The sequence below is a fragment of the Salvelinus sp. IW2-2015 genome, unplaced genomic scaffold (assembly GCF_002910315.2).
Source record: "Salvelinus sp. IW2-2015 unplaced genomic scaffold, ASM291031v2 Un_scaffold6271, whole genome shotgun sequence".
Taxonomy (NCBI): Eukaryota; Metazoa; Chordata; class Actinopteri; order Salmoniformes; family Salmonidae; genus Salvelinus; species Salvelinus sp. IW2-2015.
This window is the reverse complement of record NW_019947534.1, coordinates 9,592-21,424: the sequence shown is the minus strand read 5'-3', so window position 1 is coordinate 21,424 and position 11,833 is coordinate 9,592. Positions and strand designations below refer to the sequence as shown.

General features: G+C 43.4%; 1 long non-coding RNA gene and 1 pseudogene across 1 annotated transcript; both read left to right on the top strand.

Annotated features, from left to right (window-relative positions):
* The first annotated feature begins 1,788 nt into the window (after positions 1-1,788).
* On the top strand, positions 1,789-8,215 carry LOC112078790 (medium-chain acyl-CoA ligase ACSF2, mitochondrial-like; annotated as a pseudogene).
* LOC139026893 (uncharacterized) lies at positions 6,353-6,835 on the top strand. The gene is made up of 2 exons (XR_011478835.1): positions 6,353-6,432; positions 6,618-6,835. It is a non-coding gene; the product is annotated as an uncharacterized lncRNA (long non-coding RNA).
* Positions 8,216-11,833: the final 3,618 nt, after the last annotated feature.

Sequence of the window (11,833 nt, the reverse complement as noted above, 5' to 3'; positions counted from 1 at the left end):
AAAAGAGAGAGTGGCTGCAGGGCCCTGGAGAGTAATACTGTCTGGCAGCCACCATATCAAGTATTATTATAACAATAGACAGTGGTGTTCATTACTCACTACAAAAAAACATATAATACATTATTAACAAGTGTGTATTAACAGCTCACATAACACAAAAACAACAGGTTTATTTGTTTATGTTGAGATATTTAGTCTGTTGTCTGATGTATACTGGTCTGTAGGGAAACAGTATTAGTCTGATGTCGTACTGGTGCTGTAAGGGAACAACAGTATTGTCTGATGTCTATTGGTCTGTAGAGAAAAAGTATAGTCTGATGTCTTATGGTCTGTAGAGAACAAAGTATTAGTCTCTCTGATGTCTACTGGCTGGTAGGGAACAACAGTATTAGCTGCATAGTTACTGGTCTGTGGTGAAACAGTATTAGTCTGATGTTACTGGTTGTAGGGAAAACAGTATTAGTCTGATGTTCTACTGGTCATGTAGGAACAATTATTAGAATCTGGTCTACTGGTCCTGTAGGGAACCGTATTAGTCTGGATGTCTATGGTCTGTAGGGAAAAAGTATAGTCTGATGTCTTATGGTCTGTAGAGAACAACAGTATTAGTCTGATACGTCTACTGGTCTGTTAGGGAACCAGTATTAGTCTGATGTCTATGGTCTGTAGGGAACAACAATATTAGTCTTGATGTTACTGTTCTTAGGAAACAGTATTAGTTGATGTCTATGGTCTGTAGGGAACAACAGTATTAGTCTGATGTATATGGTTTCTGTGGGAACACAGTATAGTCTGATGTCTATGGTCTGTAGAGAAAACGTATTAGTCTGATAGTTGTAGGAACACGTATTAGTCTGTCTACTGGTCTGGTAGGGACAACAAGTATTAGTCTGTGTCTACTGGTCTGTAGGGAACAATATATTAGTCTGATGTCTACTGGGTCTGTAGGATACAGTATTAAGTCTGATGTCTACATGGTCTGTAGGGAACAAAACAGTATTAGTCTGATGTTATGGTCTGTAGGGACAACAGTATAGTCTGATGTCTACTGGTCTGTAGAGAAAACAGTATTAGTCTGATGTCTACTGGTCTGTAGGGGAAAACCGTAGTTAGTCTGATGTCTACTGGTCTGTAGGGAACAACAGTATTAAGTCTGTGTACTACTGGTCTGTAGGGAAAACATAATTATCTGATTCTATGCTGTCTGTAGGGAACAACAGTATAGTCTTGATGATCTTACTGGTCTGTAGGGAACAACAGTATTGTCTGATGTCTGCTGGTCTGTAGGGAACAAACAGTATATAGTCTGTTGATGTTAATGGTTGTAGGGAACAACAGGAGCCTAGGTGCCACCACTCGTCCACAACAACATTGTTCAACAAACGCTATTTTGGTGGGTCTACGTCTGGGATTCAACTGGAGGGTAGTTGGAGACATACGACTATTATTATCTGTCTCTCTCTGTTGCTCTCGCTGTGTCTCTCTCTCTTTTTGGCTCCTTCTTTTGGTGGATCTCTCTTGGTGGCTCTCTCTCTCTTCTGTGGCTCTCTCTCTTCTGTGGCTTCTCTCTCTCCTGTGGCTCTCTCTCTCTACTCTCTCTCTCTGTCTTGTGGCTTCTCTCTGTGGCTTCTCTCTCTCTGCTCTGTGGCTTCTCTCTCTCTCTCTCTCTTTGTAGATCTCTCTCTTCTCTCTCTCTGTGGCTCTCTCTCTCTCTGACCTCTGTGGCTTCTTCTTTCTCTTTTTACTTTTCTTTTTTCATGTACTTCTGTACTTTTTGCTTCCCCTCAGCCTAATAAGAGCGTGTGTCTGTACCCTTGTACCACTCGTGGGCTCAGTGTTAGGAGCGATGTGTTTGGCACTGCATGGCATCACCCTGGTCTTCACTCTGCTGGGTACAAAGTCGTGCCAACCTGGAGGCCATCCAGATGAAAGGTGGGGGAGAGTAGTACAAAGTTTTAGGAAACTCTTCTTAAAGTGATTCAATCTGGAGCTTACAATAGAGATATTTCATGTCAGTTGTATTGTAATGAGAAGTAATATAAATAGCTGCACTGAGCACATTCAGAATGAACCTCTGTAGAAACTAAATATCTTCATATGTTCTCTGGTTCAGGTATTTCCTTACGGAACTCCTACCATGTTACATTGACATGCTTGAGCCGGACTACACCAAGTATGACTGTCATCAGTTGAATCTGGTGAGAGTTTGAAGTTTATGTTTGTGTTGAATGGTTGTTTTGTTGCTGGCTTGGAATATTTAAAATAACTTAATTGTTATGGGTAAGTTTAGCTTAAGGGGCAATTGAACAATTCATTTTTTGGACTTATTATTAAATTCATTTCATTGAATTTTGAAAGAATTACTGTAACATACAAATGCAGCTTGTTCAGTGTCGTACCCACAAACCAAAAATACAGTTGGGTTTTACTGTCCAATGTTGTGTAACATTGTAACCGTTAGTCTGGAGCCTGTTTACCAGTTTGAGGCTGTTGACTATGTTTCAGTCGTATCTCTGGTGCCTATATATTAGTCGTGTATTGGTGCCACTTAACATTTTCAGGTTGGTGTTTTGGTGCCGCTATCATTTCAGTTGGTGTCTCTGGTGCCCACTACATTTCAGTCGTGGTCTCTGGTGGCCGCTAACATTTTCAGCTTGGTGTCTGGTGCCCTATCATTTTCAGTGGTGTTTGGTGGCGCTATATTTTCCAAGTTGGTGTCTCTGGTGCCTATTCATTTTCAGTCGTGTTTGGTGCCTACATTTTCCAGTTGGTGTCTCTAGTGCCCTATCATTTTAGTTGGTGTAGTCTGTGCTGCCCTATCATTTTCAAGTTGGGCATTCCTAGTATTCACCGATTGTGCTCTACTGGACTGCCCTATCATTTTCAGTGCCAACAGTTGTGACTTGATCTGAGATGCATCGATTATCCATTTTCAGTTGGTGGCTCCTCTGGAGTGGCTCCGATCAGATTATGGTGTGCTGTTCTATCATTCAGTCGTGTCTCTGGTGCGCTATCATTTTCAGTCGGTGTCTCTGGTGCCGCTATTACCATTTTCAGTCGGTGTCTCTGCGTGCCTGCTATCATTTTTCAGTCGTGTGTATCTGGTGCGCTATGATTTTCAGTCGGTCAAATGGTGCAGCATATGTTTACCATGGTGTTCTGGTGCCGCTATCTGTTTCAGTCGGTGTCCTTGGTGCCGCTATCGATTTTTCAGTCGTGTCTCTCTGGTGCGCTATCGGATTGTTCGTGGCTTCTGGTGCGCTTACGTTTTCAGTCGGTCGTGGGCGTGTGGTTTTCAGTCGGGGGTCTGTGGTTTTTCAGTTCGGGTGGTGGCGCTGTGGTTTTCAGTCGGGGTCTCTGTGGTTTTCAGTCGGGGTCGCTGTGGTTTTCAGTCGGGGTCTCTGGTGGCGCTGTGGTTTTCAATTGGTGGCACCAGTTCATGATTTGGTTGCACCCAATAGAAACATTTTTTAATCGTGTTATAAAGTCATTCACTGTGGTTTACGGAGATGGTATGATTAAAGAATAACATTTTATAATCGTGTTATAAAGTCATTCACTGTGGTTTACGGAGATGGTATGATTAAAGAATAACATTTTATCATCAAACATGTCCAAGCAGTAATGCATGATTCAGGTAATTTTCATCTACAACTTAAACCATTCACTAAGTACTGTTGCAACCTCGGACAACATTTTCCAGAGAAGCCCAATTCCCAATTCAACCACTGGCAAAATCCTCTGACAATGATTTCAAAATAATACACAATTCAATTAAACACAGATGACCCTTACTAATTAGGAAGCTCTCTGATATGTTGTGATGGACTGTCATTATAKATGCTTCACAGGAACCTGGTCAAATTATGTTTGTCGTGTGGCTAGCCACTGAATGACTCTGAATTCACTGTCAGCATGRAGTCAAAGCTACCAACCACTTTTGGAGATAACTAGTGTTCTCAAATCATATCCTGATGTCGACAGCAGATATGAGTTGTCTTCATAATATGGCTAACTTAGCTAGCTTACATACATTTAGAGAAAACAAGTTATATTAAGTGGCTAGCTAACTAGCTCAGCTAGCTAACTAGCTAGCATTAGCAATGTTTGGTGGTCAATGAGACTGAGAGCTAGCTAACCAGCTGAGTTAGCAAACAATGTAACAAAATAATAATTTAGAAAAATCCTCAAAAGCTCTGCATTTCAGGAATCACAGTAGCAACCATTGGAACGCTGCGATTGGTTGCCCAAAATTCTGGGGMGAGGCTTAGCGAAGCGTCAATTAGCTTATTGTTGCTATATTTTTATTTTATTGTCAAACTAGGGCTCTGGAAATGTCAGATGTTTTGCTCAGTAGAGATCCATTGACCTACATGTTTGTGTGCACTAGCTAATAGGCTAATTCATTGTCATGTAGGGAACTAATCACCACTAAATGAAATCTCAAAACACATTAGCTAGATCGCTAACTGTGAATATTGCTGATGTTTAGCCGTGTAATTGATTCATGGCAGTAAATTGAATGCCCTAAAAACATTCCGTTTAGTCTCCTAGGACTCGCGCCAACGTGTACCTCACGCTCTCTGCAGACATGTCTTTTTTTAAAACAGTGCCTATCGCTCAATATTGAGAGTTGAGAAATAGTGATCATACCCCCAGAAAGCTGAGACCCTTCCCCTCTTCAACTAACAACATGTTTTCAAAACAATGTTTTTCCTGCAACTGCATTTTGAAAGAAAGCATTTTTCTCTCTTTTACCAAAAGAGTGGCGAGGTGTCAATTTGTTTTATTTTTCAACTGCAGATTGCCCCTTTAATAGTAATATAGTGTATTAGTAATACAGTAATAGTATTTGTGCCCAGGAAGGATGGTGGTTGATTTAATATGCTGTATAAAGCAGTAGTATAGTATTTGTGCCCTGGTAGGATGGTGGTTGTGATTTCTGTTGTTGTGTTCCAGGGTTTATGAGTGGGTCTCTTTGTCCTTCTGAAGTCATGAGGAAACTCAAAACTGATATGAATGTCAATGATATGATAGTAAGTTCTTCCCATCKATTTCTCTCTGWGTGTATAATAYACTTTATAATCTGTATGGGATWACATAATGTTCCCTTGTWAACATCAGATAGGCTATGGKACCACAGAGAACAGCCCTGTAACATTCCTTGGTTTCCCGCGAGACAACGAGGAACTGAAGACAGAGACAGTAGGATGTATCCTGAACCACACTGAGGTATCAATCCTTAACTGATACCAGACGTGTCCCTACTTCATGTGAGAGGAGAGAGACAGAGAAGAGATAGTCATGTGTCTAATGTCAGGGTCCTAAGTCAACTGAGAGGAGAGAGACAGAGAAGAGATGGTCATGTATCTACTGTCAGGGTCCTAAGTCAACTGAGAGGAGAGAGACAGAGAAGAGATAGTCATGTGTCTACTGTCAGGGTCCTAAGTCAACTGAGAGGAGAGAGACAGAGAAGAGATAGTCATGTGTCTAATGTCAGGGTCCTAATTCATCAACATGCTGTATGTTTATATTTCTCCTTCTTTAAAACACATATGAAACCATACCTGTGTTATTCTGGCCAGGCGAAGGTGGTGGATGTGTCCTCTGGAGAGGTGGTTCCTCTGGGGGATCCAGGAGAGCTGCTGATCAGAGCTTACTCTGTTATGCTGGGGTACTGGGAGATGACCCAGACAAGACCAGTGAGGCTATCACCAAAGACCGCTGGTACAGGACTGGGTAAGAAATTAGAGATTCAGAGACCCCAGACGGGGACCCCAGACGGGGACCCCAGACCTCAGACAGGAAACCCCAGACCCCAGACCGGGCCCCAGACGGACCCCAGACAGAGACCCCAGACAGGGATGACAACAGATGAAAAGTTAGAGTGAACATCAACTGTGACTGTCTCTCCACAGTGACATAGCCAGTCTGGACAGGTTTGGGTACTGCCGTATAGTGGGACGTATAAAGGACATGATCATACGTGGAGGAGAGAACATCTACCCTGCTGAGATAGAGCAGTTCCTTCACACCCATCCCAAAGTACAGGAGGCCCAGGTGAGAACCACACCATCCCAAAGTACAGGAGGCCCAGGTGAGAACCACACCCATCCCAAAGTACAGGAGGCCCAGGTGAGAACCACACCCTCCCAACGTACAGGAGGCCCAGGTGAGACCACACCCATCCCAAAGTACAGGAGGCCAGGTGAGAACCACACCATCCAAAAGTACAGGAGGCCCAGGTGAGAACCACACCCATCCAAAAGTACAGGAGGCCCAGGTGAGAACCACACCCATCCAAAGTACAGGAGGCCCAGGTGAGAACCACCCATCCAAAAGTACAGGAGGCCCAGGTGAGAACCACACCCATCCCAACGTACAGGAGGTCCAGGTGAGAACCACACCCATCCCAACGTACAGGAGGCCCAGGTGAGAACCACACCCATCCCAACGTACAGGAGGCCAGGTGAGAACCACACCCATCCAAAATACAGGAGGCCCAGGTGAGAACACACCCATCCCAACGTACAGGAGGCCCAGGTAGAACCACACCTATCCCAAAGTACAGGAGGCCCAGGTGTTTATTATCTCTACCTGTCCTCTCTTCTCCCCAGGTGTTTATTATCTCTACCTGTCCTCTCTTTCTCCCAGGTTTTATTATCTCTACCTGTCCTCTCTTTCTCCCCAGGAGTTTTTTTATCTACCTGTCCTCTCTTTCTCCCCAGGAGTTTATTATCTCTACCTGTCCTCTCTTTCTCCCCAGGGTTTATTATCTCTACCTGTCCTCTCTTTCTCCCCAGGTGTTTATTATCTCTACCTGTCCTCTCTTTCTCCCCAGGTGTTTATTATCTCTACCTGTCCTCTCTTTCTCCCCAGGTGTTTATTATCTCACCTGTCCTCTCTCTCCCCAGTTTTATTATCTCTACCTGTCCTCTCTTTCTCCCCAGGTGTTTATTATCTCTACCTGTCCTCTCTTTCTCCCCAGGTGTTTATTATCTCTACCTGTCCTGTCCACCTCTCTTTCTCCCCAGGTGATAGGTGTGAGAGATAAGAGATTGGGGGAACAGCTGTGTGCCTGTATCAGACTGAAGGAGGGACAGGACTGTAGCAGAGAGGAGATCAGAGACTTCTGCAAGGGACAGGGGAGACAGAAAGGAACCGGTCACCTGGGGATTGAACACGGGCTCCTGCAAGACACAAGATAGTTATCACACTGAGTTGAGGTCGTTTTAACCAGATATTTATCCCACTGAGTTGAGGTCGTTTTAACCAGATGTGTATCCCACTGAGTTGAGGTCGTTTTAACCAATGGTTATCCACTGAGTTGAAGCGTTTAACCAGATGGTTATCCACTGAGTTGAGGTCGTTTTAACCAGATGGTTACCCACTTTGTTGAAGTCGTTTAACCAGATATTTATCCCACTGAGTTGAGGTAGTTTTAACCAGATGGTTATCCCACTGAGTTGAAGTCCTTTTAACTAGTCTTTAGGTATCCCACTGATTGAAGTCGTTTTAACTAGTCTTTAGGTCATCCCACTGAGTTGAAGTCGTTTTAACTAGTCTTTAGGTCATCCCACTGAGTTGAAGTCGTTTTAACTAGTCTTATGTGAACGAGGAGAGTAACTCTTTGAACTTGTTCCAGATTTCTCACTTCAAGATCCCCCACTATGTGGTGTTTTGTGGACAGCTATCCACTGACTGCCTCTGGAAAGGTAGGATGGCGTCATGACAACATTAAACAAATCAGGTTATCCAGGTTAATGATATTAATACCAGCATAGACGAATGTGGTGATCACCTCTGTGTTTCTCCTTTCCTAGATCCAGAAGATCAAACTGGAGGAGGAGATGGAGAAGAAACTGGGTCTGTGATGGACAGAGGGTCCTAGACAGACTGTGTTGGTTCCAGCTGGAGAGAGATTGGTTACAAACGGTCTGTGTGGACAGAGTGTCTAGACAGACTGTTGGTTCCAGCTGGAGAGAGATTGGTTGCAAAGGTCTGTGTCTGTTACAGCAATATATTGCTGTATTTCAATAAAACCAAGAACAAAAATAAAGTCTAAGCTCTTATGTTACGGTTCATGAGTGATGTGCAACAGAAACTCTTTCAGTACCTTTATTTCGTTTTATCGAACAGACTGGACAACCAATTGTACATCATATGTGACTCTGGACTGATGTACAATATTAAAACTCAGGTTCTTCATTTTAAACATGCCATAAAGACATCTGAAATAAATAGAACTGTAATAATGCCAAACGTTGGTATGTACAAATGTGTGTTAGGCAGAGTTACAATGCTTAGTTCCAAACCTGTTATACATGGGGACACAGCATGAGGCTGACAGAGCCAGAGTGATGTGTTAAAGGTGGGTGACATCTGTGATGACCCTCCCACTCCTGCAGTATTCCTTCTCTTTGCTCTCGTTTCCTTATTAGGATGCCGGTGGGCGGAGCCGGGAGAGTCGTCAGCGACATGGGACACACCTGGGCCCGGGTGTGTCCCAGGATAAATACACCACTTCCCCATTCATGGAGGAGACTCCATGCAGACACCTTTATAGATTTTGTTGTGGCCTTTTGGTTGTTTGCTTTGGCACCTTCAACACCCCACATTTATGCATGCAAAACACTCACACTACTGAAAATTGTATTCAGTTTACTTTATTTAATAATAAATTTTGTTATTCGTTGTCTCCCTTTTGTTACGAACTTCGAGCCGGTTCGTGACACATCATAGACCATGGGATAAGCAAGCACTCCAAATGACAGTTGTAGAATTCTGGAAGAGGTGGGCCAGTTTAAGGCCAGTTTCCTGGACACAGATTAAGCCTAGGTCAAGCGGTGAATGTCAGGATACCGTGGCTTTCTCCGCCAGAAGGACATTACAGATGGTGTATTATCCATGTGTGAGTTCAAAACGGAACGTCCTCCAAACTCTGATTGGTTGGGCCTATGCCCTCCAGGCCCACCCATGGCTGTGCCTCTGCACAGTCATGTGAAATCTATAGATTACGGCCTAATGAATTTATTTAAATTGACAGATTTCCTTATATGAACTGTAACTCAGTAAAATGGTTGAAAATGATTGCAGATTTTAGATACAGCCCCTATATGGTGGCTTCTTCAACCTCAGTGTCTATTCTACTCTTACCCGAACCTTGAAATCATGTCTCTCCAGTTCTTCGTTCTCTCAACGATATGAATACTATTGATACATGTGTAGTTTTCATGCTCTCTACCATTGAATATGTTCAATCTCTACCGTTAGTTGTTCTTCTTGATAGCGTAAAGTAGTGATCGTGTCACTCATGTCTCTCACGGTTGAAATGGTACATCGAGCTTTGTGCTGAATGATTATAGAGTGGTTATTTGCTCTAAGTGTTGATGTATATTGTCTCGTGTTGTGTGTTCATGTCTCTCCCGGTTAGCGACTATGTCTCTCACGTCGCGTTGTCATATGCGATTCACCGAGCTTTGTTGTGTGATAATAATGTATTTATGAGTCTCTCATGTACTTTGTGTGTCTCTCTTACGGTTGGTATAGTTGGGCAGTGCAGCGTATCTTGACATAGTCCTTCCACGTTGGTATATGTTCTCTCAGAGTCTTGTACATCTACATTGCATATGGTCTCTCATGTCTTGTCTTCACTGTTGATTGAATATATGTGTCTTTTCAGCTGTTGTAGTGTCGAGTGTCACGTTGAATATGTCTCTTAACGTCTGAGCGTCATCTCACCGTGTGTATGTTCCTGACTGTCTTCACGGTATGAATTAATATGTCTCTCTGCGACGTCTTTCGTTTGGTGGGCCACCGTTTTCCTCATCCTTGCAGCTGTAATATCTTGCCTACTTACTTAAATTATGTAATCTGGGACAACACCTCACTGTGATCATCATTTGTACGTGAGGTGCAATGTATAGAGTGTTTTTCTGGAGTGCCTCAATCTGTGACTGTGTGTAGTGGAACTACATGCAAGTAACGGATGTACACACAAACACACACAAGTGCACACATGCATGCACAAACTCACACCAAGGATGAACAAAAACTCACACACATGCATGCACAAAACTCACACCATGCATGAACATAACTCACCACAACATGCATGCATCGAAACTGCACACACATGCCTGAACAAACTCACCACAGTGCATGGCGATCCAAACTCAGCACAATGCAGGCACCAAAACTCACAGAACACAGGCATGACTAAGAACTCAACCACCAATCATGAGACTCAGTCATCATAATAGAAGTGCTTGGTAATACATAACATAAAGTACAGGGTTAAGACCCTTTGAGTTGAGCCGAACGAAGGGTTTGAATCGCTTTAGCTTTGTTCATCAGTCAAGTGACGGGAAATATAATTACACAGAACATTTACATCTGATGACCGTGTACACAGACGAAAGAGCGAAGAGGAGGGAGGAAAGAGGGATGAAGGGAGAGAGAGATGAAAGGAAGGGGAGCCAAAAAGGGGCAACGAGTTGAAAAAGGAGAGGGAAACGAAAGAAGAGAATAAATAAATTGTGATGAAAATGATTTGTGATTTGAGAGGACAGAAGAAAGACAGAAAACACTGTCGAGAAGAGGCAGATACAGACGAGAACAGGAGTGTTGAGTATGTAAAGTAGCTTGTTTGTTCAGGATTGATCTAGGCTGTCCCTGAGGTCGAAGGTCCTCCATTACCAAGGGTTTGCGTATGCTCGCCAACGTGCTCGATGCATCTCTCTTCCTCTCCTCTGGTTGATAACATAACACGTCGTCTCGGGCAACGAACCCCTGGTTGCTGTACCGTGTGTACCGCTGACTTGATGGAGTGGAGGCAACTTTTCAGAGTGTCCATAGGGTATCAAGTCCTTATTAGAGCTTGAGCCCATACCCAGAGTGCACAACACCACAGCCGATGTACATGGACACACGCACCATTCGGTGCACATGCATGGTTCACTCAAAACGCCACTTGCCCTCACCCACACAGTGTAACCATGTCTTCTGTGCCAAACAATACAAATAGACCCCACATCGTAGAAGGCACATGTAAATAGAATACTACATGTACACTGAGTGTATACAGAGGAGTGTAGCGTCTTGTCCTAATATTGAATTCCCCTCACCCCTCCCCTTTTCCCTCAGACTGCCTCCAATTTGGGGGATTGACTCTACAAGTGTCGAAAGGCGTTCCATAGGGACTGGCTATGGCCCATTTACTCCAATGCTTCCCAATAGGTTGTGTGAGGTTTGGCTGGATTGTTCTCTCTGGGTGTGGACCGTTCTGGATGAGCACACGGGAAAAACTATGTTGTGCAGTCGTTGACTCGAATCACCCAGCTCATGTGTGTTCCGTTCCTTGACTCAACGGTTGTCTGTGTGTATCGTGGTGTGTATCCTGTTCAAAGCTCTCATCTTGTTTGCCACTTCCACTCTTCTGAATGGCACTACAATCAGTCTCAAGGCTTAAAAATCTTCTTTAACCTGTTCCTCCCTTCATCTACATGATTTGAAGTTGGATTTAGCAGTGACATCATAAGGGATTTCATTAGCTTCCCTGGGATTCACCTGGTCATGTTATGTCAAATAAAGATGTTTTGTCCGTCAGGTTATACTGAACCGTCCTCTAATTATATTCAGTATTGTTTACCTATCATTTATCAGTATTCTTTACTAGCATTTACAGTATTTGTTGATGTTTGATTAATTTGAAGATTTGACAGTATTACAGTCCCCTTACAATCCGTACATCGCCGGTTTTTGGTATTATCGTTCGATACATTATTGAGTGACTAAATCATTCCATTATGAGTAGCTATGTTATCTCTCCGTC